Consider the following 13,129-nt stretch of genomic DNA (forward strand, 5'->3'; position numbering starts at 1 on the left):
TTATTTTAAATAAAGAGGTCAGGACAGGCCTCCCAACCTGAAGTAAAGAACTGAAGGACTGGAGAGTAAGCCCAGTGGACACCCAGGGGAAGAACATTCCAGAAATTCAACAGCAAATGCAAAGGCCTCAGCATGTTTGAGGATTTGACAGTCAAAATGATGACTGATCACCAAGGGAGGCAGGGTGGGGTGGGAGTGAGAAGTGGGGGGAGGGGTAGAGGTAACACAGGGCTGAGTAGGAGGAGATGAGGCCCAGAGGTGTGGATTCAGGTCATAGGTGGCCATATATAGGCTGTTGTAAGGACTTTGGCTTTTCCTCTGAGATGGGAGCCAATGAAAGGTTTGTGGGAAAAGAGCATGACCTGCCTCATATTTTGACAGGGTGACTTTAGCTGCTTGCTGGGAGCAGCAAAAGCAGAAGCAGGGAGACAAGTTGGGAGGCTTTGTGTTAGTCCAGACACAATGGGAGTCGGACATGACTGAAGCGACTTAGCATGCATGCATGTATTGGAGAAGGAAATGGCAACCCAGTCCAGTATTCTTGCCTGGAGAATCCCAGGGAGGGAGGAGCCTGGTGGGCTGCCGTCTATGGGCTTGCACAGAGTTGGACACGACTGAAGCGACGCAGCAGCAGCAGCAGCAGCAGACACAGTGGAGGCCACACTAAAATGGAGGCAGTGGGAGATGAGGACAGTTGGGTGGAGACCCCTGACCGGGGTGCTGTGTCCCCACTATGGCACTTACGAAGCACAGGTACAGTGCCTTCCTGGTTTTCTGTGGCTCCATGGCTGATGACCACTCCTTCCAATTAGATAACTTCTTACTCTGTAATTTCACAGTCCGTCTTGCTCTGATTCAAGAGCCATTCATTCTCCTTAGCATGACTCTTCCTATTAAGTATTGATTTTGTAACTAAGCTCTCAGAGAATACCCTATGGAAGTCCCTAGGGGCCCCTTCATCACTGTCCCCAGGTATAAGAACCTGAGAGCTCTGACACAGAATATTAACTTCCATGGTTCTGTATGCACACATCTGTATTTCAACAGTAGCTTGACTATCCTGGTCACAGCCTGAGAATCTTGTCTCTCTCTTGGTATGGTGATGTCTGCCTGGTTGCCATGGAGGCTACCTCTGACCAGTACTGGGATCTCCAGCACAGGGGTTGAGGGCCCAGTGCTTGCCTCTCCATCCACCCTGGGGACCTCCCAATTGCTTAGTCAGGATGTTGCCACATGATATTTGCAAACTGAATAGACAACTTTAACAGACTGTTCACAGTCCTTCTCACTATGCATCTGCAAACGCATGAAGATGCATTGCTGTTCATGGTCGGGCCTGCACCATGACCAACACCCGCTGGGCGCCCAGGGTGCCCCTGTGGTACCATTGTCTGTCCTTAGTGAGACTTTTTATTGAAACTTCCTTTGGCTCCCATTTGTTCATCTGTGTTTTGTTTTGGTTTTTTACCATTTTCTTTGAATATCACAAATGAATTGATAAAACTTTAAGGGGTTCCTGCGTCAGTCTCTCCTACTTTCATTTATGGTATTTTTTGACCCTGGCTTTACATTGGCATCACTTCAAGAGCTTAAAAAAAAAAAAAAAAAAAAAAAAAAATATATATATATATGAAAATGCCTGACCCCACTCTAGATCAATTGAGTCGGAATCTAGAAAGTGGGACACAGGCTTCAGCCTGTTTTAAAAGCTCCTCAGATGATTTTGATGCACAACTTGGCTGTCTTTCTTCCAGTCAATATAAACAGGGCCTGGCACCGGCAGGCTGTTGCAGCATCTTATTCACTAGGCTTTCAAATGTACCCTCTACGTGAGGCCTTACAGAGAGTCAGATACAGGGAAGGGATTGAAAGAAGAAACTGTTCATTATATAAATTTCAAATCTGTTCCATTTCCAGAACACATGGTCTGTCATGAACTGTGAATTAATACATAATGTTATTTCATTGTGTTTCGTATGTGTTAAAATGAATGATCTGTTAAATATAGAATATACCATAAAATCTTTTTCCTTCTTTAATCCATCAGGGCTTTGGAGAATTAGGAGTGGCTTCGGCCTGCAGAGCAGAGTGCAGGGCAGGGACTTCTGGGAGCCAGGTCTTCCTTTTCCCACCCAAGATTGTGCAGATCCGCTAATTCTCTCTTGAAAGGAAGATTTTTATGATTCTGTCATGAAGGTGGGGAAACTGAGGTTCAGAGAATGTAACAAAGCTAATTATGTGAAAGTCCTTGTGGAGGGTTTTAAAGTTGACTGGTTTTTTCAAATGCCACCTGGATCACACACCCACAGTGGACCTCATACCAACCAGCCTTGTGTAAGCTGTTTCCTCTACTGGGACGGGCTTCCAAGTCTTCTTTGTCTGGCTGAATCTCACGCCTCCTGTGGGACTGGATTCAGGCTTTGCCTCCTCCTGGCAACTGTCCCTGTCCTGCCTTCCCACCCTCACTTCCTGCATGAGAACCTCCTGTGCCCCCAAGGTACCCAGTCTTCCCTCTGCTTTGCCATGTCTTGCACTGAATGATATCCTTTTGCTTCTTCTCTTCCTCCTCTAGTCAGCCAGCTTTTCTCTGTATTTTCCAGGGTTTAACAAGTGCTTGGTGTATTTATAGGTCGATTATAAGAAGGAAATTAGACTGGGTGAACCCAGAGTACTATAATCTCAGTGTTGTGTGTTCTATTTGTTATGCATTTACGATTAACTGAAATCTCTTTGCTATATTCTAGAACCTCTGTTCTATTTAAAATTTTTTTTATTTCATTTTTGGCTGCACTGGCTCTTCGTTGCTGTACTCAGACTTTCTCTAGTTGCGGCGAGCTGGGGCTGCTCTCCAGTGGCAGTGCATGGGTTTCTCATTACGGTGGCTTCTCTTGTGGAGCAGAAGCTCTAGGGCATATGGGTTTAGTTGTTCCGCAGCATGTAGAATCTTACCCACCCAGGGATTAAACCCGTGTCCCCTGCACAGGCAGGTGGATTCTTAACCACTGGACCACCAGGGCAGCCCCCTCTTTTCTATTTTAAATTGATGGGCAGGCCCCTGCCAAAAACAGAAAGAGAGAGTACCTTGTGGGGAGCAGCTTGCTCTTTGGTGAAAACCTAACATCCTCAACATCCATGGTAACAATGCAATATTTTGTCAGGCTTTTATTAATGGGTGTGAAGTTTGCTTGGGCTTCCCTAGTGGCTCAGAGGTTAAAGCATCTGCCTGCAATGTGGGAGACCCAAGTTCGATCCCTGGGTCAGGAAGATCCCCTGGAGAAGGAAATGGCAACACACTCCAGTATTCTCGCCTGGAGAATCCCATGGACGGAGGAGCCTGGTAGGCTACAGTCCACAGGGTCGCAGAGAGTCGGACACAACTGAGTGACTTCACTTTACTTTACTCACTTTAAATTTGCTTACAATTTTTTTTGGTCACAAATGATGCTGCAGTGAGCTCTTTACTTACTGTATTAATTTCCTATTGTTGTTGTGACAAGGTATCACACACTTGGTAGCTTAAAACAAATATATTGGAACTTCGCTGGTGGTCCAGTGGGTAGAATACAGCCCCGCAATGCAGGGGGCCCAGGTCCGATCCCTGGTTGGGGAACTAGATCCCACATGCTACAACTAAGGAGTTGAGGAAATAAATAAATAAAAATAAATAAATATATTATCTTACAGTTCTGGAGGTTAGAAAACAAAAATAGATTTCATTGAGCTAAAATTAAAGTATTGGCAGGGCTGCATTTTTTCTATGGCGACTCAAGGGAGAATCCTTTTTCTTGCCTTTTCCAGCTTCTGAATATCACTGCCTTCCTTGCCTCCTGGCTTTCTTCCATCTTCAAAACCAGCAGACATTGAATGAGTCTTTCCCACACCAGCACCGAATCACTCCTATACTGATTCTTGTGCCACCCACCCCTTATCCACATTTAAATAACCCTTGGGATTTCATTGGGCCCACCTGGTATCGTCCAGGAGCATCTTATATTAAGGCAAGATGATTAGCAACTGTAATTCCATTCGCAACCTTTATTACCTCCTGCCATGAATATGACGTACTCACAGGTATTCAGGTTCTAGGGATTAAATTGCTAGGCATCTTTGGGTGACCATTATTTAGCTTAACATAGCCACATCTTTGAACATTTATATGACTGTCTTTGTTGAATAAATTAACTAGAAATGAACTTGCAGAGTTGGGGATTGATGGGAGACACACAAAATTTTTCTTGAATTATTTCGTTTGTTTTTTTTTTTTTCTTGTAGGATCTTAGTTCCCCAACCAGGGATATTGAACGCAGGCCCTTGGCAGTGAAATCCCTGAGTCTTAACCACTAGACTGGGAATTCCTAAGTTCTGAATCTTTAATGTTTAAACATTTGCCAGTCTTACTCTTAAAAGTCAATTAGTACTCCAGAATTTGAAAACTAAGGAAATCTGACATGTACATTGACATTAAGAAGCTGATGAGACACAAAAGTGTTTGTGATCCAAAACTTGATTGAGTTTGCATTTTGAAGGTCTAATGCAAGTGTTTTCTTCATCTACTTAATCTTTGAAACTGTGCTTTGCTTAGGTTAATATTTAAATAATTTTGCATTCTCTAAGTACCATCAGTTGATGACTAAAGATGTGGCACAGAATCAATGAGAAGCGAAATACCCTGTGTTGAACATTTTCTTGCTAGCAATTCATAAAATAGAATCTGAATCCACTAGTTTATTAATTTATTAATTAGTTCATTAGTATTTAATATATTCTTAATGCACACCAGGCACTGCCTGACCTCCAAGAATTTCCAAAGCAGTGAAGGGGATAAGACACAAGTGCCAGTACACGGCAGATGATTTGAGGATGAACTGTACTTGTGTAAAATTCATCCACTGAAATTTATATGATCTAACATTATAATAGATTACCTTTATTTTGGAAAACATTATGATTTTTAGTCAAATAGATAAATGAGCAATATATCGATATAACATGTAGTGGCCAAACTTTTGTCTGAGTATAAAAGTTTAAGTCTCAAAGAGTAATCTAAAAATTTGATTATCTGAAATAAGCCAGTCATAAAAAAACAAATTCCACTTATAAGAGTTACCTAGAGTAGTCAGATTCATAGACATGGAAATTAGATTCGTGGTTGCCAGAGCTGAGGAGAGGGGAAGATGGGACTTGTGTGATGGGTGGAGAGTTTCAGTTTTGCTATTAGATGAAAGGATTTCTGGAGATCAGTGGTAGAACACTGGAAATATACTAAATTCTACTAAACTGTACACTCAAAAATTATTGAGATGGTAAATTTTATGTGTTTTACCCATGATTTTTAAAAATCTAAGAGATGATTATCTACTAAGCAGTCATAGGAGGAAGTTACTGCAAACATTTATTAAGTGCCAACTGTGTTGGGTAATTCCATGCATCATTTGTTTAATCCTCCCGACAATCCTCTGTGGTAGATATTATTAACTTGCCCAGAGTCACACAAACTGGGATTTGAACTACATTTATCTTTCTCCTGTGTCCTCATGCCTAATCACTCAAGGTGCATGAGTGAGATGAAAGTGATTTACACTGAGAACACTATCCCAAATATTCTCTAAAGTTGTTGTTCAGTCACTAAGTTGTGTCCGATTCTTTGTGACCCCATGGATTGCAGCACGCCAGGCTTCCCTGTCCTTCACTGTCTCCCAGAGTTTGCTCAAACTCATGTCCAATGAGTCAGTGATGCCATCCAGCCATCTCATCCTCTGTCACCCCCTTCTCCTCCTGCCCTTAATCTTTCCCAGCATCAGGGTCTTTTCTGATGAGTCGACTCTTCACATCAGATGGCCAAAGTATTGGAGCTTCAGCTTCATCAGTCCTTCCAATGAATATTCAAGGTTAACTTCCTTTAGGATTCGCTGGTTTGATCTCCTTGTTGTCCAAGGACATGGTAGACATGGTCATATTAAAAGTGACACAGGGCACACACTTACTGAGCTGAAATATAAAATTCCTAGAAACATTCATTGGCTTCCCCAGCTAAGGTTTATCTTACTAAGTAATAGGATGTTAATTCCTTTTCTTTCTTCCCTCCTTTCATTCTTTCAATATTAGAGGAATGTCTACATCATGGTCACACAGAGCAGTATAATAATAGTATAAATATAATGTATATATATATAATTAGAGCTGCCTCTGCCCATATCATTCTTTCATCCAGAGAGGGCTGGGAAAGATCTGTAATGGATGAAGGGCTTGCCCCTCCTGTTCCTCTTCTGACGTGGGCCCTGGATGACATCACATAAAAAGGTATTTCCTGCTTGGTCCTTATCTCGAATGCTGACTAAATTATTAGCCTTACTTCCTTTACTTATGTGTAATGGAATTTAGGAATAAAAGTAAAACCACTTCCTATTGGAGTTTATACTTAGGTCCCTTAAAGTTCATGTACTTGGATGCCTTTTTCGTCTCTGGGAACCATAAAGTTGTTTGAACAAGCCATAAAATGTCATGCTGAAATTCAGTGGGAGTCCTGGATTAACTACTACTCATGTACTAGTGAATGTCTTTCTGACCCCAAAACTTGCTGAAGATTGGAAAGGAGTAAAAGCATGGAGGTTTTAAAATTAATTTTAAAAGACGGCTGTTTAAACTAAATCACCCCTGTGTGGTTCTTGGATGGTGCCCTATGCAGTGTGAGGTAACGGGAAAGGCACCGGGCTTGTATTCTCATTTTGGCAAGAGAATGTGGAACGGCTGATCCCAAAGGGAGGCGTGGCACTGAGTGACAAATCTGTGTGAAATGTAAACCTGCAGGATCCCGATCCCGAAAGGAGAGATGGTGATGTCTGAATTTGTGCTCTTCATTAGGAGACCAGTTGGATATCGAGTAGCCACTACCAAGAGGTGAGCTCTGAGAAGTTTACATTTTATCAGTTATTAATGTCCATATTAAGATGGCTCTATGATAGTCAAGCTAGGAAATCACTAAGCCAATTGTCTCCTTTACCCCTTTTTATGAGCAGAAATTTTCCCTTTGTCTCCTAAAACTTACTTCATTCATTGTCAAATGCTGAAATAGGGTGCTTTTTCTGAAACACATATGGAGAATGTCATTTGTTGAATTCATGGTCCTGAGAATGAAAAATGCTCCAGGTCTTCTGACTATTGACTTTTAAATAGAGCTTGTGTGTCATTATTATTCCCCTTATCAACAGGAAGCAGATATACAAAGGACAGAATCTCATACAAGGCAGCAAGTTTTAAAAATTTATATATTTTTTTCATCAGACCATGATTATTTGGGGGAAGCTTAGCATTCAGTTTGGATTTTTCTGAAATGAGGTTTTTGTTTTTCTGATGATAAAATTAGTACATGATAAGTAATACCTATTAAGTATAGGGAAGTATTACAAAAATAATTGCTCCCATTAATTGAGCAGTTTTCCTTTACCCATGGAACTCCCTGCTAAGTTCTCGGCCTCCATGAGCTCATTCCATCCTAAGAGCCCTTTCCTGACAAAGGTGCTCAGGCAACAAGAGTGAGGTAACTCTCCAGAGGGGCTTAAATCCAGGTCATCTAACTCAAGGAACACAGCTTTATACCTGGGTTGGGAAGATCCCCTGGAGGAGGAAATGGCAACCCACTCCAGTATTATTGCCTGGAAATTCCATAGATAGAGGAGCCTGGAGGGCTACAATCTATGGGGTCACAAAGAGTCAGACACGATTGAAGTGACTTAGCATGCATGCATGCCATCTAACTCCAGAGCCTGTGTTTTTAATCTTCACTGTTTGTTTCTGGCCTGTTTTCTAAAAATATGATAAATATATAGGCAGATCAGTTGTTTGTGATATTTAAGTATTCTTTATATCATTTGAGTAGAATGTGATGGTTATGAGAAGGGACTGGTAAGAAAAGGCACAGTTTCTTCTCCTCTGCCTTTTGGATACATGCTCTCAAGCTAGGACTCCACCTGACCCTCTGCTTTGTGATCTAAGCAGTAGTAGCTCTAACCCTGGCAGGACTGGTTTGATCTCTCAGGAGACCCCTTAAGAACCACTCCTACAGTTTTTTGTATGGATCTGATTCTTTATATTTCCCTTTCTGTTTGAAATAGCTTGAATAGTTTCTTTTCTAGAGCTGAACCCTGGGCTAATAATGACATATCTATTACATGCATTTTATAATACATGAAATTTTTATAATTGAAACGAGATACAAGTTATTTTTTCAGGTTAATATTTTCTCAGAAGTATTGAATAAATTTTACAACGAAGTATTTACTTTTTGGTCTGAGCCACCAGGGAAGCCCCGCTATTCCTTTATATAAATGTAGCATCACTTATCTTCTATTCCTTTATAAATGGACATTTAGATTCTTTTCAGATTTTTACTGTTATAGATGAGTACTTTTTGGACATAGTGCATTCGTTTTGTATTGCTGTTATGACAGATTACTGTAGATGTAACGGCTTAAAACAACATGACATTTGGGAAGCCAGAAGTCCAAAATTACTCTTACTGGGCTGAGTTCCAGGTGTTGGGCAGGACTGCATTCATTCTGGAGGTTCTAGGGGAAGAGTCACTTCCTTGCCTTTTCCTCAGGCTGCCCACATTCCTTGGCTCCTGTACCCTTCCATCTTCAAAGACAACAATGGCTGGTTGAATCCTTCTCATGATGCATCAGTCTGACACTGACTCTCCTGTCCCCTTCTTTTGCTTATTCAACCCTAGTGATTACATTGTGTCTACCTAGGTAATCTATGGTCATCTCTCCATCTCAAAGTCATCTGCTCAGCTCCCTCAGTCTCACCTGCAGCCTGATTCCTCCCTGCCATATAGCATAACATATTCACAAGTTCCAGGAATCAGGATGCGGGGAATCATTTGGGAGAACCAGGATTCTGCCTAGCATATGCAGGAATTCTGCTCTGAGGAGTCTATCCAGCCGCAAAAAGCTGAGATGCGGATAAAGGAAAATTTTAAAGGCTTCTGACATGTCAAATATAATTGTACCAACTTATATCCCATTGGAAAGTTTTAAAAATTCCCATCTCATTCTCATCACAGTGCTGCTAGCCTGGAATATTACTGTCTGGCATAGAAGATTAATAAACACAACACCTGCATGTCATGGAAAATTCAAAAGGTACAAAAGAATACACAAAAGAAGTCTCCTGCTTACCTGTATCCTCCAGAGGCTACCACTGATGCGTTTCTTATATATCATTGTAGAGATAATCTGTACATATATAAGCATTCATGTAGAGTGTCTCTCCTTTTTATATACATGGTAATATACTATGCACACTCTTCTGATCTCCTCATAGATTTTGAATTAGGATTGGTGTGAGTAAATAGATATAATATTATAACGTATATCTCTGATCTAGAATATAATATTTCTGATCTAGAAGTTACTATATGTTCTAAAATAACCACAATTAAGATTTATTTGGGGGCTTTCCTAGTGGTCCAGTGGTTAAGAAACCACCTTGCAATGCAAGAGACACAGGTTCAATTCCTAGGTGGGGACCCAATCTTATGTGCCACAACTAAGACCTGAAGCAGCCAAAATAAATAAATTTTTTTAATGAAAAAGATTTATTTCAGTCAATGATGGACCATATAGAGACCCTGTCTCTTACTTACAAGCATGAGTGCATTAGGATTCTACTTTTTTGTAGGTGCAAAGGCATATTGAAGGAAATTCAAACTCTGAAGAGACATATGCAACTCCAGCATTAGATCTTAATGCTGTATTTATGCTATGAAAATGGATGGTGTATTCTGTAATGAGAAACCTGTAGCTGTTTCAAGCTACAGAGAAATTTACGGTATAATATATAAAAATGTGAAATAAAAAAGATTTCTCTACTATGAATTCATATTTTCATAAAGAATTATTGTCACCATTATGTAATAATCTCTTTCTGAAACTCTCTGTAACATTCCCCAATTATGGTTTAGAAGGTAATAATTTTAATGGAAGCAATCTATTATTAATATCAAAGAAATTCAACCCAGCTTCCTTATATTCAAATAATAATCATTTATAAAACACAGAGAAAAATATCATTCACGATAGTAGCAAAAGCTTAACATATAGGAAAAAACATTAAACACATCAAAATTGGCTATGAAATTTTATGAGAGTATTATAGATTATAATGAATAAATGGAGAGAGAATTTTTTAGAAAGTATAGTCTTAAAAATCATAAAACTTGCCTCTAGTCTCCACATTTAATATAAACACAATCAAAACTCCAGTAAATTTTTGAAGGAAATTATTAAAATGATGCTAAACTTAATCTAGTAATTAAAGTGTGCTATTATAGAGAAGAAGAGTACAAAAGAAATTTTTCGCCTTCTAGATATTGAGCCTTATTATAAAGTTATAATAATTACCATAGTATGACATGAAGGCAGAATTAAACGGATCAATGGAACAGAATATGATGTCTAGAAATAGATTTTAATTTTAATGGAAACAAGTAGATGCAAAAGAAGGCCCTCAAATCATTGCAGAAAAGATATCATTATTCATAAATAAATGGGGACAATTTGCTTCTTGTTTAAAAACAAATTATATATATATCTATATAGATATATAGATATTTTTTTGCATTGCAGCACAGGGATATGGGATCTTAGTTCCCTGACAAGCGATCAAATCCATGCCCCCTGCAGCGGAAGCATGAAGTGTTAACCACTGGACCACCAGGGAAGTCCCCAGAAAACAAATTATAATTCTTACAACAAAATAATAAATTCATATATATATCAGATTTCTTTACAAAGTGAAGTCACTCAAGTTGTGTCCGACTCTTTGCAACCCCATGGACTGTAGCCTGCCAGGATCCTCCATCCATTGGATTTTCCAGGCAAGAGTACTGGATTGGGTTGCCGTTTCCTTCTCCAGGGGATCTTCCTGACCCAGGGATTGAACTGGGGGCTCCCATGTTACAGGCAGACTCCTTAACATCTGAGCCACCAGGGAAGTCCTTTCTTTACAAAACATAAACCATAAACATTTAAGGTGGACATTTACTGGAATTTCTTTTTATAATCTTGAGGAAGGGAATAATTTTGCTTCTTTAGTTTTCTTCTCTTTTAGGATTTTACAAAATACTGTCCACTCCACATTCTTTCTTTAGATTTGTCAAACTTGTGCAAGTACAATCAAATTTTGCTGATTTGGGAACAAAGGTGACTTAGCCTTTAAGCAGAAGTATGGATGCGCGTGTGTGTGCGTGTGTGTGTGTACGCGCACGCACATGTGGTGGGGAGAGTTGATACTATGCTATGGCCCTCATGAATTGTGTGTGAGGACAAAGTCACTGGGGAAGAATTAGAGTGAGGTTTTTCTGACCCAGGACAGGTTGAGGAGGGGCGGGGTGTGAAAGATCTGTTGGAGCTGTTTGTACAGTGAAGGCAAATCAGCGGGGGACCAGAAACAGCCAGAAGGTGTCCTGTGCATTTTAGAGTAGGCAGATTAGGGACTTTCCCCAGCCCTAAACTGCCTTGGCTGGGAGTTAAAGATGGTTCATTTTGTCCTTACAAAAATATCAGGGCCATGTGATGGGAAGGACAAAAGGATGGCACTGGAAGGATGTGCCTTGCTTTCCACTGCACATCTTACTCTCTTTATAGAAACCAGAGCTGCTTAAGTAGTTCACTCTAAACCACCAGAGTATCTGCTAACGAGCAAGTGGTACAGACAAGATCACAGACTTAGCAGAAGTGGCTATTGGCTGTAATGAGAGTGATGGCACCCCGGAGGATACTCAGGAAGTATCTCATGTTGGCCCAGCAGCTCAAAGTACCTTGGCGTCCACTTCTTGCCTGGTCTCCTGGGGCTCCCTCCACCCCTGTGGAGACTGCTGGTGTGCCAGCTGTGCCTCGGTCTCTGCGTGGAATGTTCTGTGTTTGTGGGGAATTGCTGCTGGAAGGGAATGTTGGTCCCTGAGTTTGGGAACTTCTTCTGTGTGTAACGAGTGTCTGCCTCCTAATGTACTATTTGCTTTTAAAGTTTCCTTAGAAACCTTGCATATAATACTTAATTCACCCTTGGCTCTGTCCTGACACTTATTTTTTTGTGGAAGTCACAAGGACTGTGCTTTTTAATTGTGGCCTTTTGTTTCTCTCTGCTTTCCCTCAGTCTCCAAAGTGTGACCATTCAAGAGGGCCAAGGCCTCATTTGTCACGCCAAGATTTGTGTCTGTGCTCTTGGCAGGACGTGTTGTTAACCTTTAAGTGCTACATCTCTGGAGAAGAAGGATGTGCTCCAGTGACACACTCTATGTTAGAAATTTTGTTAGCGGTGGTAGAAATAATATCAGCAGGGGACTTCTCTGGTGGTCCAGTAGCTGGCACCCTGAGCTCCCAATGCAGGGGGCCCAGGTTCAACCCCTGGTCAGGGAACTAGATCCCACATGCCGCACTGAGGAGTTGGCACACCATAACTAAACATCCCGCATGCTGCAACCAAGATCCAGTGCAGCCAAATAAATAATTTTTTCTTTTTTTCAGAAAAAAGAAATAACAACAGTACACAAGCCCAGTTCTGTGGCAGGTGTGGGCATCCCTATGCCAAGCCTTGGAGAAGCAGAAGCTAGGCCTTTCCCTGCCGCATCACCTGGCCTCCATCATCTAGGCCCTCGATACACACTCCCACTTCTGTTGTTGTCCTGTCCACCTTCTCCCCTCCCCAAACTGCTGCACAACCATTGCCCTCCTCATTCCCAAAGGAGAGAGAGCTTTGGGTCTGAAGGGCAGTGCCCAAGAAACTGCCCCAACCTCTTTTATAGTTCCTGCTTCTTGTATATAACCCAGCCCTGAAGAGACTAGACTTAGTGTGAGTCCCAGAGGACTTAGCTAAAATAAACTTTGATTCCAAAATAATTTGGGTGTTCATAATGGTTAGAGTGCAGAGAGGCCTCAATCATCATCAGTTGTCCTTCATTACTTGTCGCTGAAAACCCCCAGAGTTAAGTGGTATGTTTTTTCTAAATGAAAACTGTTTTCTTTTTTCCTGATTGTCTATATAATATGAAGTCACTGTAAAAACTTCAGAAAATATTGAAAGATGTAAAGAAGAGGGTACCCCCCACCCCCACCCTCAAATGATCTGG

General features: G+C 40.9%; 1 long non-coding RNA gene across 1 annotated transcript in view; it reads left to right on the forward strand.

Moving 5' to 3' along the window:
• The first annotated feature begins 5,946 nt into the window (after positions 1-5,946).
• The window catches only part of LOC138984229 (uncharacterized), a 59,123-nt gene continuing 51,940 nt past the window's right edge, over positions 5,947-13,129 (forward strand). Inside the window, exon 1 of the long non-coding RNA XR_011461498.1 lies at positions 5,947-6,897. This is a non-coding gene — a long non-coding RNA (uncharacterized lncRNA). The remainder of the gene's footprint in view (positions 6,898-13,129) is intronic.

This window comes from Bos mutus, chromosome 20, assembly GCF_027580195.1.
Source record: "Bos mutus isolate GX-2022 chromosome 20, NWIPB_WYAK_1.1, whole genome shotgun sequence".
In the NCBI taxonomy this organism is placed as follows: Eukaryota; Metazoa; Chordata; class Mammalia; order Artiodactyla; family Bovidae; genus Bos; species Bos mutus.